Here is a 5,455-nt window from a genome sequence, read left to right on the forward strand (position 1 = left end):
ATGGGAACGTTTCCTCGTCCTTCTGAAAAAGTAAAATATATCAATATTAATACAGCACATATATCATTAAATATATTAGTTACCATGTTCATACCTGTACACATCTCCCATAGAGATAACATACGGTTAGTTCGGTTGTAGAACAGATGGATGCAATACGTGTTTATGACAGTCGATGTGCTTCTTTATAGTGTATTGGCATATGTTACTTTTTCATTGTCAGGGACAACAGAGTTGAAAACAGGCCCTGAGGCTAAACCTTGAAAGAAAACAGAACCCTGGTGTATGTGCAGAGGACCTCTCACCTGTGTCTGCAGCGGGTGGGCCTTCTGGGGTCGTCCTTTGTCACTAAGGCCACCTCTAAGGTGGCGTTCATCAGCAATCATCACAATTTATGCCGATTCTGGATTTATTGAAAGAATGTCAATAAATCGGTAAATCAATAATGACCTCATCGAGTGGGGACCACTTTTTAAGTAAAATGCATTGAATCCTTTTAGTGTAGGAGAGAACTTCATGATGCTGTTTCTGCACTTTTGACTCTGAGAAAGGCCTTCCCGTTTCTCTGAAAGCCGGGCTCTCCCGGGGTCGAACGCTCGTTTCGGAGGGAGGGAGAGAACGAGGAAGCTCAGCGAAGTGTTTTCTGTACATAGCAACATTCGGGTGTTGTGTTTTTTTTCCTCCCCCTCTTCGCCCCAAAACTGCCCCGCGGCTCGGCTCGTTCCTGGGTCCAATGAGCCGAGGATGCCAGAGGGGCGCATTCGCGAAGACGGTTGTAGGCCATCCAGGGCCCCCCTCGTATTCAAAGCAAATCGGGTACCTTTTATTTTCCGGGCGTACCTTCTCATTTTGTCTCGGTTTTGATTCGTTTAATGTCGTAAACCTCGCTTCAGACATGTTACCTTACTGATAGGATCCTTGCATTTATATTCTTTGTAGCACTATAACCTTATAATAGGGAACTGCAAACCTGTTTTGCAAATGTTTGAACTAACTTGAGTTGCTGAGGAGCTGTTCGAAAGCACTCTCATTTGAGGAGCACAGGTGATGTGTCGTTTGGTTTTTCATCTTTATTTTAATTGCACAAATGAAAATATGAATGTTGGTGCGAGCTTCAGTATTTGGAGAGGAAGAGGTGCGTCTTTTATTTTTTAGCTGTTTTTTAATATTGTTATTATTAATATTATTATTTGCAATGGATTTGGCACCTTGTTGAAACTGAACACAAACCAATCAGGATTCCTCTGTTTGACTTGACTGTTGTTGACGTCTCGTCAGTGTCTAAGGCAAAGTGCCGGATTCGCTCTCAGGCTGAGAAACTTTGACGGGCCCACCGAGTGCTTCTGTTTCACCCCGATCGTTCTCGGTGGGCTGTTTCACTTCGGTTTGGTTTATTGTTATTTGATATTATTATACTATTATTGCGGTTATTACTAAGGATAACTTGTATCTATGCTGGAGATGGATAAATGTGCATCCTAGCAGAGAAGGGGCATGTGGTCTCTGCAGAGAAACTAAACAGAGCTCTATCGCTGTGGGATAAGCTACTCACTTGTGAAGACCTGCCAATCAGTCAGGCTTTAGGTGCTGGCGGCCGTTCCAGGGTGGTTGGGTCCTTGTGATTTTAACCTTTGTCAGTTGATGATCAAGTTTCAGGGCCCTCGTGATACCATACGACCTTTTTTTTTTCCCCGGAGCTCTTAATAGCAAGTGAACGAGGGGCTTTGTCGGCCAGGTCATACGAAACCATTCCTCTCAGAGATGTTGGCTCACAAGGTTACGCCCCACCATGGCAGGCACTGTTTTAACATACCTGTTGAGCGATGTTTGTTTGTTGTGCTGGGTCTGGTCTGCACGCCCAGCATTGGACAGCCAAGAACTGAAAGATCTGGCCGCAAATGACAACAGGCCTGAACCTCAAAACAAAACCGACTGCTATGTGTACATAAGAGTTTCCCCATTTCTGTAGAAACCAACAGCCACCGTAGGCTGTCCCCAAGTCTGTATTTGTGTTAATCGATATAATTAAAGACGTTTCTTGACATATCTCAGAGAAATTGGCAAATATCTTTTGATTTCATATACAAGTTACCAGTTAAAGTATAGCATGGTGTTTCCAACCCAACGTGTTGTTCAGTATGTCACATAATATACCATCCGCCACCACCCCACAAATAAAATTGTCACTTTCGATTTAAAAAAAAAACAAAAAAACAATAAAAATAATAATTTAAGTGTATGCGGGTGTAAATTATAACTGGGAAGCGATGAACTGCTTTTTTACAGACACACAGTGACCCATGTTTCAATGTTTATTTTTGAAAACACAGAAGTCAGTGTGTGAGCTCCCCCTTGTGACAGCCTTGTGAAACGGCACCTGCACACCCTTGTCTTGGTCTGTTGAGGTGTCTTACCTGGTTTTGTGGGGGGTGGGGGGGGGGGGGGGGGGGCATGACATTGACGACTAATGTGCACGCATTTTTTGTCTTTCTGATCATTTTAGTTATTGTTTTTTTTCCTTTTCTGTTTAATTCATTCAGACAGTGAAAGAGAGATTGTATTGTATGATACAGGAAGCCATGATCACTTCACAGGAAGCAGTGGTCTAATGTGAAGAAACTGCAGGAGCCTCAGTCTGTTGAGTGCAGACACTGAGGCATGGTCGTATTGAGATTAAGTCTTCCTTCTGAATGGAGCGGAGGCTGTTCCCAGTCTCCTTTCTCTTGCCATTGGACAGAGATGGTGTGACCAATTCTGGCCAATAGCAAGGGGGTTATGGAAGAGCGGGAAAAACGTTTTGCACCTTACTAGTAAAAGAAGAAACCATTTAACGTGCGTACAGATGTAGTTAAGAGCTTTTATTGTGAAAAGAGGACTTCTTTTTTGTTTCCATATGCGTGCATACTCTGTAATTTGTGTAAAATATTGTACTTGCACTAGCTTTTTTAAAAAACAAATATAAAAAAATGGAAGAACTCAAATTCTATTTTCTAATCGTGGTGTGTCTATTTGTAGGATACACTCAAGTCTGTTTATTGGATTTTATGGTCCCTTTCTTTGATGGTGCTTGCAGGTTTTCTAGTTAGAAATTATTTCATTATTATGAATAATAAAACAATATTTGATTCAGGTTGTGAACAAATTTGTTTTAAAAAAGAAATTGTCTGTATACCAGTACAAGTTTATTGCTTCAGTATACTCGTACTAATAAAATAACAGTGCCAATTGCAAACTGTGCCTTTTTACTTTGAGCTCTCTGTTAATTGCTTGAAATTGTGGCATCTCATTTTGGAGGGAACTATATGGCTTACACAAAATCAGTTTAGCCCTAGAATCCCTAGAAGTGTCCCTTACTACTGAGTGGCTCCCCAAAGATACCTTCATATCACCACTAGATGCTGCCAAAATACTATTAAGGGGTTTTGCCAAAAGACATTCCAGACCAATACCTGCTCTTGTCTTCCTCTTGTTCAGGTTGTTGAGAGCAGGTATGCCATCCCATCAGATTGTGGGTTGTGGAATACTGTCAAACCTATACAGCACAGACACGTAGGTTGTTTTTTTGGGTTCCCTTTAGAATAACCACAGTGACCCTCAGGACTAGGTCCTAACAAACATTTACTTTTGTCCCATCGAACTTAATTTAAACACGCAAAATTCAACTTCACAAGGTCAAACTGTAATCTGAAGTTTTTATCATTTGCTTCCATTGTGTGCTTCCATCAACTTCCATTCTGTTCTTCTCTTCTATCTTAATTTCCCTGCCCATTACATCATTGCAAACCTTCCAGTACCTCTAACAATACTTAACAGCATTGTGTTGATGGCCTACATTACATCAAATTCAGACAATTATAACATCAGCTGCAAGTTCTCTGAAAAGAGGTAATGTTTGTCATTGTTGTCAGTTGTCGGATACACAACAGTAATTGGTTAGATATCATTTAATGATAAATAGTGGGTATGGCAAAACTGAATGTACCAGAGCAGATACAGTTTAGCTTTGCTGTTTCTGAATGCTGAAAGCATTTATGTTGAGATCTAGTACAGCAAGTCAGTTCTGAATGGAATTCATGATATTCACAATGACATGAAAACCCTGACACAAACCTGGCCTGAGATGCTCTCTCCTCATTAGTAGCACATGGAAACTTACTCTCCCTCTCTGCCCCTCTTGTTAAGAACTGAAAATTTACTGGCTAGCACCCATGGTGTCAGGTCACTGGGATGTCACTGGACTGGAGTTTTATATTTTAAAGATTAACTGATGCTGTCTCCATACATCTTTCTCTCTGTCTCCTCTCTCTCTGTGTCTCTCTCTGTCTCTGTCTCTCTCTCTCTCTCGTTCACACATGCACACTCTCACAAACACATCACACCCTTCTCCTCCATCATACCGCAGACATGGGCTTTATTTCACCAAGCACCCTGTCAGTGGGGTGGCTGCCAGGGGTGGTGGGGGATGGTGGGGGGGGGGGGGGTGTCTCCGATGTCAGCAGATGCTGCCTCACTCGCTGAAAACGCCTCATTCAGAACGTGTAATCAGTGCTAATCGGGTCCCAGGGAGTGCCTCCCAGGCAGCTGCTCGGGTGGTCTGGCGGTGAGAGAGAGGGGAATTACCATGAGCTCAGTCTCTTGGTGAAACGGTCAAACCCTTTAACTCTTTCCCTGCCCGCGCCTACTCTCTGTCCCCTCCGAAACGGGACGGGGTATGCTACAGGAAAGACAGCGATGGCTGAACACAGTTTTTATTTCTTTCATTCATGCTCATTATCAACATGTTTTATCAAGCTGTTATCAGTTATGAATTGCCTGATCATTTTCTGCTTGGAATTGCACATGTACACATGTCTCTGAATGTACTTTCTTGTATGAACAGGTTTTAAAGCAGTGTCTCTCAACCCTCCCCTGGAGTACCCCCTATCCTGCATGTTTTAGATCTCTCCCTGCTCCAACACAGCTGATTCAAATGATCAACTCGTTATGAACTCCTGAAGCTGCTTAATAACAAGCTGATCATTTGAATCAGCTGTGTTGGAGCAGGGAGAAATCTAAAACATGCAGGGCAGGGGGTACTCCAGGAGAGGGTTGAGAAACACTGTTTTAAAGGGTGTCCCAATGCCTTTGGGAGAGCTGAGGTATATAGCGTTTAAAAACATATCCAGTCACATTTAGTTGACCTGAAAGGGACTCTAACATAGCTTGGATTCAACATGTTACTTATGGCAAGAAACACAGTCATACATTTTATTTTCTACATAACGTTATATCTGTCAAATCCAGTCATGTACAATTCATGCTCTCAATTCAAGCTCTACCTAAAAGGTTCATTGGTTTTAAATGGATCGTTTTTCTCTGGAGTTGCATTTCAGACCCAGCTGTACATTAGCTGCTGCATTCTTAGCGTTCCCACGTCCCTCCGGCGCTTCCTGCAACGCCCAGAGTTGGAGCGAGC

The sequence above is a fragment of the Megalops cyprinoides genome, chromosome 21, assembly GCF_013368585.1.
Source record: "Megalops cyprinoides isolate fMegCyp1 chromosome 21, fMegCyp1.pri, whole genome shotgun sequence".
Lineage (NCBI taxonomy): Eukaryota > Metazoa > Chordata > Actinopteri > Elopiformes > Megalopidae > Megalops > Megalops cyprinoides.